Source organism: Simochromis diagramma, unplaced genomic scaffold (genome assembly GCF_900408965.1).
Source record: "Simochromis diagramma unplaced genomic scaffold, fSimDia1.1 OVJJ01000307.1, whole genome shotgun sequence".
In the NCBI taxonomy this organism is placed as follows: domain Eukaryota; kingdom Metazoa; phylum Chordata; class Actinopteri; order Cichliformes; family Cichlidae; genus Simochromis; species Simochromis diagramma.
In genome coordinates, this window is record NW_024386786.1 from 85,589 (window position 1) to 99,769 (window position 14,181).

General features: G+C 40.7%; 1 pseudogene; it reads left to right on the forward strand.

The window, feature by feature from the left end:
• The first annotated feature begins 2,296 nt into the window (after positions 1-2,296).
• LOC120728166 lies at positions 2,297-4,763 on the forward strand (annotated as a pseudogene).
• The last annotated feature ends 9,418 nt before the right edge of the window (positions 4,764-14,181 follow it).

Below are 14,181 nucleotides of genomic sequence, written 5' to 3' on the forward strand. Positions count from 1 at the left end.
CCAAGCGTGCAGTCTCTGAATTGGGACACAGCCATAAAACCTAATGACAAGACAGGGTAAGTGAAACTAAATACAATGAACAAGGAACACAAGACTCTTTCAAAGTAAAACATGAAACATGGAGATTAGAACTTGACAGCATAACCACACAGATATGACACATGACATAGGCGCACAAACCAGGGAGACTTTGTACAGGGGGAGATGACAAAAAGAATTAAGAAACAAAGGACTAAACAGCAACCTGGAAATTAACTAGATGAGCTAAACTGAAACTAGAACACCAACGAATACAAAATGATACATTAAAACTGTCACGGTCCTGGGTCTGTGACCCAGTGTTTTCTGTTCTGTATTGTTAATCTTTGATTTCTTGATGTATCATTGTTTATTCTTACGTTCTGGTTACGTTTGGTCCGGGGCTCCAAGGTTGCTGGGAAATTGGAAATGGTCCAAAACACAATCCACTGTCCCAGCAAAGTCCAACTCCTTTCCTCTGACGCTCCTCTCGCTCACTCGCTCGTTCAATATTACAGGGATGGGTCCAGGGAAGATCTACACACACACACTCGAGTTTTTCCTCACCAGGCCGGGTGTACCCGGCTGTGCAATCAGCCAGGTGTTATACAATAAAATATTCTCTCTTTTTCCAACACAACCAAACAGTTTACAAAATCAAGGGTTACTACATGCGTATTACACCAGAAACATAACACTTTGCATCTGTTTGAACAAAGAAAGAAAATCTTATTACATAGCGCTGATTGCAGCTGATTGTGCTGCTCGGTACAAACAGCCAGGAAGAAAAATCAGTTTCTGACTCCATCTTGTCCTGTAAAAAAACTGTCACCTGACTCAAACAGTGTCTCCTCCACACAGTCCTCATTTAGAAAGAGCTTAACAAACCCGAACATTACAGCTGACAGCTGGATTTTCCCATTTGAGTGCAGCTAGCCACAAAGCAAACAGTCAATTACCGCTAAAGAGAGATAGTGAAAGTGGACAGTATATCCTCGGTTTGTTGTCATTGTTGCAGCACACATGTGATCCACTTAAACTGATTTTTAGTTTTAGTGTCATTATTTTCTTCTGAGTTATTAATTCTGTCACTAATTAGCTAACATAAACTAGTGTAAGTTTATTTGCCCCAACCAACCAACCACGTGATGTCATGTTCAGTACTGACAGAAGATGGCGCTAAACATGTTTTTAAAACTTTAAGCACTTATTTCTTAAATCCAGCTCCACACACAGAGTTACATCTATGTGAGTTTTTGAGAGCAGGGCTCCATGATGTAAATTGCCCTTTATATGTGGAGCGTTTCATGTCTCCTTTAAGCTATTTGGCTGTGAGACTCTGATGGCCCATCATAGCAGAATGTAATCAAAGCTCTGACAAGAAATTAATTGGTAGATGGACTGGTTCTTATATAGCACTTTTCTACTCTGTCTGAGCACTCAAAGCGCTTTATACAACTAATGCATTCACCCAATCACACAAGCACTTTTTTCTAAACTGTTAAGTGCTTACTGTCTAACATTCATACACATTCACATTCCGATGGATGCATCGGAGAGCAACATGGGGTTAGTATTTTGCCCAAGGATATTTGGCATGCAGACTGGTGGAGCCTGGGATTGAACCACAAACCTTCCAGTTAGTAGCTGACCACCTGAGCTACCCCAAATTAAGGCAGGATCCCCCAGAGTCTGCAAGGAAGGATGGAAGATGAGCGTTGCGATTTAAACTATGCTGAGTGGAGACTGATTGGCTTGAAGAAGATGGGCATGAAAATTATTTTACTACAATGCTGATGTTGGCATTGAGTTTTACAGTGTGGTAAAGTGGAAATGATGTAGGAAAGTAGACAGATGAGTTAAGTGCTTTGACTGCTCTGGGAGAGTGGAAAAGCACCATATTAGAATCAGTCGATTTACCGTACAGATCGTTCTTACTGAATTTAGGCATAAGCTTCAGTTTATTGTTTTTTTTTATTGTTAAAGGCTATCCCCGGTGTTAGCAGGACATGTATGCAGCCCTCAAATTTCATGGTCTGCAGGAGCAGACAGTCTTACTTGGCTGTAGCTGGGGATTTGAAAATATGCTGTGATCATCCGGTTTCCTGGCCATGCATATTTGGAGGCCTGTTTCATCTACGGAGTAACAAGAGTCACTTTTGGATTACTTGAAATGTGATTTAAAATAGCAATGTCAGCATTTTACTACTTGGTCGCTCCCCAAAGTTTTTTTTATTAAAACTGCTGCCAGTTAACCCTAACCCTAATGCTGAACCTGTAATAAGTTAATATTTAATCTTCTTAAATGATGAAAAAACTTATATAAAACCATTGTCACCTAATTCAATGTCTCATCAATTTTACAGCAAAACATTCGTTGAAGAATTTCCTCACTGAAACCTCTGGAGCCCAGAGCATCCCTGAGTTTGTGGGTGTTGGATTTATTGATGACGTTCAGTTTGGTAGCTGGAATAGCAGAAGAGGAGGGGACTTCAAGAAAGACTGGATTAAATTCTTTGAGGATGATCCTCAGCTCCGGCAGCTGTATATTTCACAGGGTTCAGCTTTTCATCACTACTTCAAGGAAACTATTAAGACTTTGAAGCAACATTTAAATCAAACTGAAGGTATGGATTTGTTTCACTTGTTTATTATTATTGTTTGTTTTAAAATAGCAAACACGTCACCACCCACTAAGATACTTGGATCAGGTAAAACAATAATTTAGAGTACATATCAGTGTTATGTTCATCTTAATTTATTTTACCTACCACACTGCTAAACTAAGAAAAAAGAATCCAGAAGGGAAAAAACCTTTTACAATATTAGCCTTTAACACTTTTCCTGTAATAGTGGGTGTAGAACCTGTATTTTTGTGTCTGCAGATATGATTGTTGCTGTTTCTCTTGTTCAGGTGTTCATGTTTTGCAAATGATGAGTGGCTGTGAATCGGATGATGAGACTGGAGAAATTAATGGATACAATCAGTATGGTTATGATGAAGAAGACTTTATAGTGTTTGACCTGCAGACAGCGACATGGATAACTTCAAAACAACAGGCTGAGACCACCAAACTGAAATGGAATACGGAACATGGCCGATTACAGCGTTACAAAAACTTTTTAAGTAATTTATGCCCTGAGATTTTAAAGAGGCATTTGCACTATGGAAGGAGCTTTCTTGAGAAAGAAAGTATGTAATAAGAGAGAAAATTCATATGGCTTTCTTTTTTTTCTAAGATAGAGTACAAATCAGAATCTAACATTTGTCACTTTTTCCTTTCTCTCTGTAGTTCTTCCCTCAGTGTCTCTCCTCCAGAAGGCTTCCTCCTCTCCAGTCAGCTGCCACGCTGCAGGTTTCTATCCTTAAAGAGCCAAGATGTTCTGGAGGAAAGATGGAGAGGAGCTTCATGAAAGCGTGGATAATGGAGAGATCCTCCCCAACAATGATGGGACCTTCCAGCTGAGTGTTGACCTGAATGTTTCATCAGTCAGATCAGAAGACTGGAAGAGGTACGACTGTGTGTTTCAGATCTCTGGAGTGAAGATGGGGCGAGATGACAGCATTGTCACAAAACTGGACGAAGCAGTGATCAGGACAAACTGGAGTAAGACTGGATGCTGCCGCAGTTATGAAACTGTCATTTGATTTTGTGGAGAGGCTAATTTTACACTCTAGATTTCAAATTGAAATCATTAATCATAGTGGTTACAGTTACTGGGATAAAAATTAATCAATTAAATTAAAATAAAATGCAAAAAATGTGATATACATCAGAGCTAAAACTGGAAGAAAATAATGGGATTAAATAATCAAAAAGCAGCGAAGTATGATATGCAATATGATGTATCACTGATTCAGAGTGCACAAGAAGGTTAACTAATGTTGGTGCAATCTGGAATGACTGAGTAGTAATAGTTTTGTTTTAATTGCACACATTTTTTTCTGTGTCATAAAATGTCAAACTTTTGTTCAACAGAGAAGCCCACCGACATTATGACCTTCATTAGTGCTGCACTGGTTCTTCTAGCTTTCATTATCATTGCAGCTGTGGTGTTTGTGATTTATAAAAGGAAGAAAGGTGAGAAATTGTATTTGAGGTAATACTGCGTTTAGTTTTTACATCAATGTTCTTATCCATATTGTCAAGTGTGTTTTTTTTAAGATTAATAAGGGGCACATGTTATATATGCAACAATAAAAAAAATCTAACTGATATAATTTTCGTTTGTTTGTTTGTTTCAGCTGAATGCTCTACACCCTGTAAGTAAAACTTCCTTTTATTGTGTTTGTATTTTGTCAGATGTGATATGTAATTAAAGAAGTAAATTAATGCCAATTACAGTCATGCAAAAGCAAAACCTTAAGGGTGTCTTGCCAGTACAGATTCCCTTTGTTATTTATTCTATCACTCAAAAACCACTAATCCCTCTGGGCCGAGAGGGTTGTGTTTGCAAACAGAAACCTACAATCACTGCTTATTATACTTTGGAAAAGACAAGAAAGGATCCGGACTGTATTTAGACTTCTTTTTTTTTTTTTTATCTTACAGCTCCTGATAATGGCTCTGAGCAGTCTGGGAGACTAAATCCACAAACCTGATTGACCTCACCTGCAAGTAGTTCTGCTCTCCACTTCCCTCTGGCTGCTTCTGTATGTTATGTGGTTCAAAGATATTCATTGAACGTACTAGTGATTAAATTAATTCAGCGGGGAGGGGGTCAGGGCTCTAGAGTGCGGCCAACTGTTCGGGTAACAAAAAAAAAAATCTCTGCAACTCTCCGTGTGGTCAACAACAGACACACATTATGCCCCTATCGTGGACTAAACCAATCAGAGATAGTCAGGGGCGGGACCTCTCTGATCAGCCGCGGTCCAGTTGAAAGTGCAGGTGAATAGAGGGAGGTGAGTAGCTTGAATAAAGCGATATCAATTCATTAAATCCTGAATTGACTTTTAAATATAACTGTGTTTTGCCAGAAACGCGAGATTAAAGCTCACAAAACTATTTCAGCAACCACCAAACAGCAAATGAGAGCAGGTACACGGATTCCACACAAAGACGTAAACACAGAGCGGACCGACGCATCAGAATCAGCTTTGTCTTTCTCACACGACGGCCTGTAGACAGACACGCTGTCGGAGCTCACCGATTCTGATGCGTCGGTCCGTTCTGTGTTTACGTCTTTTTGCGCTGATTCTGAGCTACAGGTTTTGTCTCTCCAACCAAAATTTACCGAGCCAGCAGCAAAAGAAGCAGCAAACTACGCTTTACATTTGATAAATGTCGTCATGAATTCCCTCTGACTTTTGCTGTTTTGCTTCCACCACGATAAAAATCACACTTCATGCACAGCTCTCTCTCTCTCTCTCTCTGTACTTCAAGACCAGTTTCCCGTCTCCAATCTCTGTTTTCTGTATTATTCATTGGCTTATTACCCACCAGTCTACCGTTGTTTACAGCGCTGTCGGCCGCTGTCTTTTTCTTTTCTTTTTCTTTTTTTTCACTTAAATGACCTCGGACAAGAAAGCCTAATTTCTGCTGTTCAATACTGAAGAAATGTAAACTTTTTAAAATTGTGAAAAATTACAGAATATTGCAGAATATTTTCAAGGTTATCTGCTATGTTTTTCTGTGTTTTATTCTCAGTTACTTTCACACAAAGGCATCTGCTGTGATGTTCACAATTCTGATGAAGTCTCACATGTATCAGTACTGATAAATGATCAGAATTATAATATTTCTGACTGTCTGAGGCTAAATTGAATCGAATCAGGACTTTGAGAACCGGAATGGAATGGATTATAGAAATCAGTGATGATACCCAGCCCTAGTGAGTAGCCTAGGCCCGACAGAAGTGGATGTAGCTGTGGGTAATACGAAAAGATGAAAAGAACTATTGATAACTTTTTTGTTAAGTTAAGTAAGGTCCGGTCCGTCTGAAATTCATAGCCAGTGCTCTGACACGGTGCCATCAATCTTTGAACGGTGAAAAAGCACAGTGTATCCAGAAAACCCTTTCCAACGCCTTCGATGCTTGTGCCCTACTGGGGAAGATAGCAGTCAACTGGACCAGCACAGATGCTGCAGGACCGGATGCGCTGTCTACACCGGCTCTCTCTTACCCTTTACCCGCCCCTGTTGCTTGTCTTGTGTTTCTATGGTGTATTGATAGTCATGTGCTTTTGTGCTGAGGTGTTTTTTCTGTTATCAAACTGTTCTCCCACTAGGAGCTCAGTCTGAGTGGAGTTTTTTTTCGCCTCCTCTTACCTCATGTAGTGTATTTTCGTTGTTTTTTTCCTATCAGCCTACCTTTCTGACATGTCTGCCCAATGTGATGTTTGTGTAAAGTTGGTCAGAAGGTTCCTTTGTAAGTGCGCATGCGCCATTAGCGTGCTGCCTGCTGTAACCCTAATTTCCCTCGGGATGAATAAAGTATTCTGATTCTGATTCTGATTCTGAAAACACACTATATGCTGCAATAAATGCACTGCCCAAGTGCCCCCTCTCCCCACTGCCTTTCAGCAGCATGCAACAGCAAACAGGTCGTCAGAGGAGGCCGAGATGATGATTAAGTTTAACATTTTCTACAATATTGACAAAGCACTCTAAGCACAAGATTGTTAGCTAATAATTTAGAAATGAATATTGTCTGTATGGACTGCAATCCCCCCCCCCAAAAAAAGTGCAAAATGTAAAACTGCGGTGTTAAGCGATGCGGTTGAAAAATTTGAGTGCGCCCAACTTTTGTGCAGGTGTGCCCATGGCAAAAAGTTAGTCTTGAGCCCCGGGGAGGGGCTATTAACACCCAATGAACACTTGGTTATTTTGTGTGTTTTTGGTGTGTGTTTCATGTCGTGGTGAGGAATTATTCATCAGATCATTATGACATTAACTAGACTGCTTTCTGGAAACACTAGAACAAATAGCTTTATGTGTTATAATTAGTGATAAATCGTTTTAATGTTTACTTCTTTGCCATTTTCTGTTTTTCATGCTTCATATTAAAATAAAGCTTAAATTTATTATTGGTATTATGTGACATCATTTCTCTTACTCTCTTATTTTAGTTCTGTAACCTCTTTTGAACAGATTTATCTATTCAAGAATCCCCAGTACTCACACACACTTTCCTTCGTTTCTCTCAGCAGATTCGATATGTGACTTGATGGTGTCAAGGGCACCACCAGTGTGTCTGAAACTGGCCTTGTGCTGGATCATGTGCGGGCCTCCTCTGGCAAACCTGATCTGGGCCACCAAAGGGCTGTCATTCTTTGCTTATGTGGGCCATGTGTAAGCACATTGTGTGGGCCACATTTGGGCCATACCAATTTTGCTATGTGGGCTGTGGTAAAAAGTGTGGACTTGTGCAAGATTCTATGAATGATAAAAACAAGTAGCGCCAACTGGTGGACGAATGTAAAAATTGAAAGTACGTATAATCCAGAACAAACATTAAGGAATGCAAAAACTGACATTTTTTGTCCTTAGAATCAAATGTGTCGCTTTTGTGTAGCTTAGACATTTTAGTCTAATTTAAGGAACTGAGACAAGTCTAAAATCCTTTTTTAAAAGAATATCTTCAGGCAAATATGAACTTTATTAATTCAGCACAGCCAAAATGGCATGAAAAATGTGACTGAATTGAACAAAATGTAACTAGGATCTCCTCTGGGTCAAATATTAAGATACTACACGTGTTGGGGTGTTTCACGATCCTATCTTGTCAGTTATGGAAATAAGAACTCATTCGGATATTGTAAATATGGTATCTCAAAACTGGATACATACAGTGGAGTAAATATTGGAATGTTAGGTTATTTATGGAAGGGTCCGGAGTTCAGATTTCCTCGGATCGAATTTTCTCTGTTTCTACTGTCAGCATCTGTCACGAATACATGTCACTACCTTGGATAGTACCCAGCGTGCAGTTATGCTGTAACTGTTACGTTTATAGTTCGCTGGCTTTGAAATTTATGGTGTAGTTACCGTGATGACCAAATAGAAGCAAAGCCACATCACGCGTGCAAAAATAAACCCTAATAAGCTCACAAGCTAGAAGCTGCAGTCTGATTCTGTTAAACACGTGACAAAGTTAAATCTTTATCACATATTCACTGATTCTGAAACTCAAACTCTGTACACGCTCTGTAATGGGCAGAGAGGACAAGAGGAATCCTCCACAGGAAAGCAGAAAAAGTCCACAATCAAAGCAGGCTGTGTTCTTATTAATCTATTGGGAAAAATATTTATTCTTTTTTTTTTTTTTTATTGACATCATATAAATTCATATTAAATTAAGTAGCACTAAACCATGCATGTCCCAGGCTGACAATACTGCACCAAATGTTACATTGACAGGAATAATACATAATAGATATCCTAACAGTCTCCGGAACTCTGGTTTCCTAATGTTTACATAGAGACAATAAAATTTCTCGCATACTACAAGACTTATTTTTTATAACAGGAATTAGACTTATTTAAATCATCAAAGCTTCTTCTTCCAGTTTCAGTTTATGGCAGGTTATTAATCCCATATCAGTGGACATGCAACATAGAAGGAGAGGGGAGGAATCTGAACCTTGTACTCTGTCAGGCTTTCAAAAGCAACGTCCACCAAATTCACGGTTACCAATGCTGCTTTCAGTATAACGAGGAAATGAAGTTATTTTTGCTGGGGTTTTTCTTCTGCCGTGATTTATTTGCAGGTAAGAAAAACTTAAATTTTGAAGCTGTGACAGCAGGCTCACCTGACCTCATGTTTACTTTCGTTTTAATTTAATAAGTCAGCGTTGATAATTACCATGATCCCAATGTAAGCACATTTTAATATTCACTTTGTGGAATAATAATGATGCAAAGCCGGATCAAAACCAATATCAGACGTGGATCAGCAATGGAATTTTATTGGCACTGTAGCTTTTTTTCTTTTTATTCTCCCCCCTTCTCCGTTAAGCTCTGGTCGTACCAGAGGCCTGAGAGCTTGAGAGTCCTTTGCTGTTCCTAGGATTATATGTCAGACAAAATGCAGCTGATAATGACACTGCGTTTGTGTTTCATTTTAATGTCTGAATCTTAAAATATGTAAAATAGACTTTAATAAGTTCCGTAGCCTAAAAAAAAGCATTTATGCACATTAGACATTATCTTCATTACCACAGATATCAGATGTCTTGTGTTCTTCTATAGTACAGCTGTTACACATATACTATTTGTGTTTAATAGTGGAAAAGTATTAAAAATAGCTGCAATACAGCTCTCCTCTGGATACCCATATGGAAAAGATATATATAAATCTTATAAAGTTTGTATCTGTCTTGTGTGAAACTTGTATGAAAAGCATACAAGAGTGAAAACACATATAAGATCCCTTGGAAAATTATATAATGAAACTTGTATGTTTTGTATAATTACTAAAAAAATATGAAAGTAATGAGAAAGTGGCCACTTTCATGAGTAAATCATATATGTTTTTACTATTTCTTTTCCATATGGGTAAGTCCTTCCTCACACATTTCTAACAAATGAGTTTACCTGTATAGAAAACCATACTGATTTTTCTTTACCATCATTCTTCTTCTCGCATTCATCTTACCTGCCACTCCGTTTCCAGTGAGAGCAACGTGTAAAACTGTCGCTTACACTGTATTAATTTCGTTTGGACACGTGGCCTCATCTGGTTAATATTTAAGCCACTAATATGAGTTGTTCTTTTATGTAATCACTGAAATAAACTAACTGCATCTGTGTATACACACTACTGGTAGGGCACCCAAAGACTTTCCTCTCTCATAGGCGGTGACACTGCATCTCTTTAATGAGATGAAACAGCAGTTTTTCTTTTGACTAGACCGTATTAAATTTGGCACTCGTTATCTAGATATACTAGATCACTAGCTGTCACTGATTAGGTCTTTATTTAATCCATGAAATAACTCTTAAAGTAACAACTGAATTTCAAATGATCAACCTAAATATGAATATTTTTTTTGTCCTCACTTAGAAAAAACAAAGTGGAGTGTTGGGGAGTGTGATTGTGTGTACAGTGTCTATTTATGTCTGTCTCCACGTTGGGCGAGTGTTGAGTAATTGCATATGAGAGCATGAGGGTGGGAATGGATGTTTGTATCTGTGTGTGCCTGTATGTCTGTGTCTATATGTCAGGTCGGGTATCAGACGCCACCTCTCTAGGGACATCTCAGGCCCTCCAAGGTATGGAGGCCTATCTCCCCCCACCACTCCCCCTGCCAGTGGCAGACGCCCTCAGACATTGGTGCATTGGTGGTTCTTTGTGTCTGGGGATGGGCTTCCGGGTACACACCAGCTCACTCCTGGTGGCTGCTTGTCAGGGCCTGAAGCCTGGGGCTCGCTCGGGCCCCATCTGGGGGTGGGGTGCCCTCGGCCTTGGTCACTCTGGCACAGCCAGCTGCCGGCGGAGCTCACGGACACGTCACTTTTTTGTCTGTTTTGTTTTGTTTGTTTTTTGCCCTTTAACACCGTTCCTCTTCCCCGCTGTTTTTCTTTCCCTCTTTCTTTCTTTCTTTCTCCCTTTTCTTTCCCCCAGTCATGTCTGTCCCGTGTGTAGCAAGTGAAAATAAAATCAAATAAATAAAAACAAAGGTCAATCAAATAGACCAATACGGCAAGGCCAGGATGGTCAGTTTGCTAAAGTAAATCCGCTGGGCATCTTTCTTGGCCTTTAGACAATAATTCTGATGGCAACTAAAAAGTACTGCTTGCCTTTTTCAGCGAAATCAATGTGAATCCGTTGCCAAACTCTCTCAGGCCACTTCCACGGATGGAGTGGTGCAACGGGTGGTGACTTCTGTACAGCCTGACAGACTGAGCAGCTTTGAACCAGTTCTTGTATATCACCATCACAGCCTGGCCACCACAGGTAACTGCGAGCGAGTGCCTTCATACGACAGATACCTGGATGTTCATGATGCAGGTCTTCCAGCACTTTCTGTTGGTAAACTGGTGGAATGATGACCCGTTGTCCCCAAAGAACACATCCTTGTTCTGCTGACAGCTCGTGTCTGCGTGTAAAGTAAGGCTTAAGTGATTCGTCTTGCATATAACTTGGCCACCCATTCATGGTGTAGCTCCAGACCTTGCTGAGGATTGGATCCTTCATGGTTGCTCTCTCAATGTCTTTAGCTACTATTGGTAGCTCTTCCACATGTGAGAAATAGAAGATACTTCCCTCCTCTGCAATGTTGTCCGGCGTATTCCGAGGTAGACGTGACAATGCATCTGCATTAGCATGTTCAGCTGATCTTCTATATTCAATGTCATAGTTGTATGCCATTAGAATAAGAGCCCAGCGTTGCATTCTTAGTGCAGCGAGTGTTGGGACAGCTGACTTTGGCCCTAGTATAGCCAGCAGTGGCTTATGATCTGTTATGAGGGTGAATTTCCTTCCATACAGATATTTATGGAATTTCTTTACTCCAAAAATTATGGCAAGGGCCTCTTTTTCTATCTGGGCATACTTTCGCTCAGCTTCAGTTAATGTTCTTGATGCGAAAGCCACGGGCCTTTCCTCTCCATTTTCCATGACATGAGAGATGACTGCGCCCAATCCATAAGGTGACGCATCGCAGGCTAACTTCAAAGGGAGATTTGTGCTGTAGAGCACCAACACTTTGTTCTGCAGCAGTAGACTTTTTGCATTCCTGAATGCTTTTGCACATTCCATGGTCCAAATCCATTTAGCATCTTTTCTCAACAGGTTATGCAAAGGCTGAAGAATGGTGGATGGATTTTCCAAAAATCGACTGTAGCAATTTAGAAGACCAAGAAAGGACTTCAGTTCAGTGACGTTTGTTGGTTCTGGTGCATTTGCTATGGCTGCTACCTTTTCCTCTAAAGGATGCAGACCATCCCTGTCAATACGATGTCCCAGGTACTCCACACTGCTCTGAAGAAAGTGGCACTTGGAAAGCTTCACTCTGACACCATGCTTCTCCAGACGTGTGAGTACTTCCTCCAACCTCTTCAAATGATCCCTTTCAGATGAAGCAGTGATGAGGATGTCATCCAAAAAGCAGGTCACATGCTCCATCCCCTGAAGGATTTGATCCATCACAGACTGGAAAAGAGCTGGAGCACTGGAAACACCATAGCTGAGGCGATTGTACTTATAGAGACCTTTGTGTGTGTTGATGACCAGATACTTCTCTGATTCTTCATCTAACTGTAGCTGCTGATAGGCATGAGAAAGGTCAAGTTTACTGAAGGATGTTCCTCCAGCTAAAGTAGCAAACAAATCTTCAGTATTTGGAAGTGGATATCTTTCCTCTTCAACACACTGGTTGACACTGACTTTGTAGTCACCACATATCCTAATTGTTTTGTCTGCTTTTGGCACAGTAACAATAGGGGATGCCCACTCACTTTTCTCAACCTTTGAAATAACCTTCACCTTTTCCAATCTGTCCAGCTCCTTTTCCACAGCTTCTTTTAGTGCATAAGGAACTGGGCGAGCTTTACAGAAAATTGGTGCAGTGTTTGGTTTAGTGTGGATTCTAGCTTTAAATCCCTTTATGCAGCCTTGGTCATCCGAAAACACTGCCTGATGGCGCTGAATCACTTCTAGTACTCCTGGCTTTGCTTCTTTCTGCACCAGTACCTTGTGTACTGTGAAAATCTGTTTCCAGTTCAGCTGTAGTTTCTTTAACCAGTTTCGTCCAATCAGAGCTGGTCTGTCTCCCTGAACAATGATCAGTGGTAGGGTGATGTTTTGAGTCCCATACTGTACTGGTAACATAATATATCCACGCACAGCAATGTGTTGGCCTGAGTAGGACTTGAGCTTTAGCCCACTGGCTGGTTTTATAGGGAAATGAGTGAGATGCATCTGATAATACTTGTCTGATACTACCGACACTGCTGATCCTGTATCCAGCAGCATGGTGGTGTTCTTGTTCCCAAGCGCAACATCCACTGTGTATCCCTTCTCACTGGAGGTGATGGAGTACATTGAATAAACTCCAAAAAGTTCAGCTTCATCATTCCTACTTGAGCATTCATCCTCAGTTTCCAAATACTGAGTTTGCTGACTGAATTTTTTATTCCTGCAAGCACGTGCAATGTGTCCTATTTTTGCACAAACATGACACTTTTCACTCTTAAATCTGCACTCACGTGCTAAATGCTTTCCACCACAACGATAACATGGTTGCTTCATTCCTGTGTCTTTTTTAGGTCCCTTCCAGTTCTTTGGCTTGTTATTGCCCTCTTGCCTGTTCTGTCCTTTCCATCCTTTGTTGAAAAAATGTGGAGCATTTGTCAAGGCATTTACGTGGTGAGGGTCCTGGCGTCCTGAGAACTCCATCGTATTTTTCGAAGCGAGTTCCATGGATATGGCAATCTCACATGCACGTGGAAATGTAAGATCTTTTTCCGATAGTAGCTTGCGCTGCACAGCATCAGAACGCAGCCCACTAACAAAACGATCCCTCAGGGCCTCATCCAAATATTGCCCAAAATCACATGTGACTGACAACTGCCTCAGGGCGACAACATAGTCAGAAACTGCCTCCCCTTCTTTCTGGTTACGTTTCTGAAAACGAAAACGCTCAGCTATCACCACTGGAGTCGGCTTATAATGCGCACTCAACGCTGCAGTCAGCGCTGCATATCCCATGGTACTCGGTACCCTCGGAGACACAAGATTCTTTAGCAGCCTGTATGTATCTGCTCCGATCACAGAGAGAAACGTGCACACTTTCTTCTCATCGGAAACATCATTTGCCAACATCCATTGCTCCAACCGCTCCAAATATGACTCAAAATCTTCCTTCGATTCATTATACTCTTCAACACAACCCACATGCATCGCCATGTTAGCTCACCAAAAGCTGTTCTGCTGCAGCTGTGAAGAAAACGTCTTGGTTTGTCTTTTTCTTTACATGTGAACACAGCCCTTCTACAGCCTCTGTCACGCTGTGGAAATCTTTAGAATCCTCGTCGCCAGTTGTGATATTCTGGGTTAGGCTCTTTGAAAAGATCAGGACAGAAGAACGGGGATAGGTGCCTTTATTGAACAGCAGGACATCACACACTAACTTGTTGTTTCTTAGCGGTGCAGAAACTACCCTTTTTTGTTGTTATATATTGGTCAACCAAGAACTAGCCCTGTAACAGGCACTTC